The sequence below is a fragment of the Enhydra lutris genome, unplaced genomic scaffold (genome assembly GCF_002288905.1).
Source record: "Enhydra lutris kenyoni isolate GAN:26980312 unplaced genomic scaffold, ASM228890v2 scaffoldscaffold31, whole genome shotgun sequence".
In the NCBI taxonomy this organism is placed as follows: domain Eukaryota; kingdom Metazoa; phylum Chordata; class Mammalia; order Carnivora; family Mustelidae; genus Enhydra; species Enhydra lutris.
In genome coordinates this window covers 18,073,588-18,075,025 of record NW_019154115.1, presented here as the reverse complement: position 1 = coordinate 18,075,025, position 1,438 = coordinate 18,073,588, and positions in this window count along the sequence as shown.

Sequence of the window (1,438 nt, the reverse complement as noted above, 5' to 3'; positions counted from 1 at the left end):
CTGAGCTGTCTTTGTGACTGCTTTTAGCCTCAGTGAGAGCCTGCCCTGTAGGCCTTGTTGCTAAAAATATTATCCTCTCCTCCCTTCCCTGTTCAAGGTAGCAGTTTGCTGGACAGCATGTATCCCCAGGTTATCTAGTAGGTGTTTGATTTCTGGTCACTGATTGAACAAATCTGAGCATCTGCTGTGTGCTGGGCACTAGAAATAGGAGGAGGATCAAGGTCAAAATGCCCCGCCCTCCTGGAGCCGAGGTCTGGCCAGGTTGGGTATGGGCAGACATTCCCAGAAGTGAGGTTGGATTATATGATATTACAAAGGAGTTTTGGGAAATACTTGGCCAGGAGCCTCACCTTCATCTGGGGTCAGGAAATATGGAGATGACATGTTTGGCACTGCAGAGCACCTACAGGTACTGATTTGTTTAATCCTGACACCAGATGAAAAATTGAAGTCCCAGAGTTTCCTAGCTTGCCCATGGCTACGTGGTCATAGAAGTGGCACAGAGCTGGGAGCTGCGCTGGGCAGGTTCTAGTGTGACTGTCATAACCAGTATCCTTGAAGGCCCCCAGGGTCTCCTGGCAAAGGTGATGTCCAACTGAAACCCGACAGAGCCATGGGTGTTAGGCTAAGAAGGGGAGGAAGAGTGTTTCAGGCGGTGGGAACAGCACATGTAAAGACCCAGAGTTCTCGCTGGAGAAGTTAAAAGCAGGAGGGCCATACAGTGGTAAGCAGTGGGGCTGGAGAGGTATGCAGGGGCCAGGTCATGCAAGACCATCAGAACTGAGGGAGAGCCACTAGGTTTTAAGCAAGGAAATGATAGGATCAGGTTTGCTTTCCAGGAAGACCCCTCTGGCTGGTGGTTGCAGATTTAGATTGAGCATGGTTTTGAGGATTAACAGGACTGACACAGTAGGGCTCAGCAAAGAGCAAATAGCTGGTGAGTTTAGTTTTTAATGGCCCAGTAGAGGGAATGAGAATGCAAAGGAGACCTAGCAGCAACGTCCAGGGAAATAGGAGGAAACCAAGACAGCAGAGTGTCATGGAAGCTAAAAGGGAAGTCTTGATGTGCTCTGTCAAATGCTTCGGAATTGTCAAGATTATACCTGAGAGGTATCCTTTGGATTTACCGAGTTGGAGATCACTGGTGAATTTGGTGGGAACAGTTTCAGTAGAGTTCAGCACAGGGGATGTGGACAAAGTCTGACTGCATAGACATGAAATGTTCACCGTTTCCAGCAATTCACAAGCAATCTTTCTTTAAAAACTAGCCTTTTGGGACACCTGGGTGGCTCAGTGGGTTAAAGCCTCTGCCTTCGGCTCAGGTCATGATCCCAGCATCAGGCTCTCTGCTCAGCAGGGAGCCTGCTCCCCCCTCTCTCTCTGCCTGCCTCTCTGCCTACTTGTGATCTCTGTCTGTCAAATAAATAAATAAAATCTT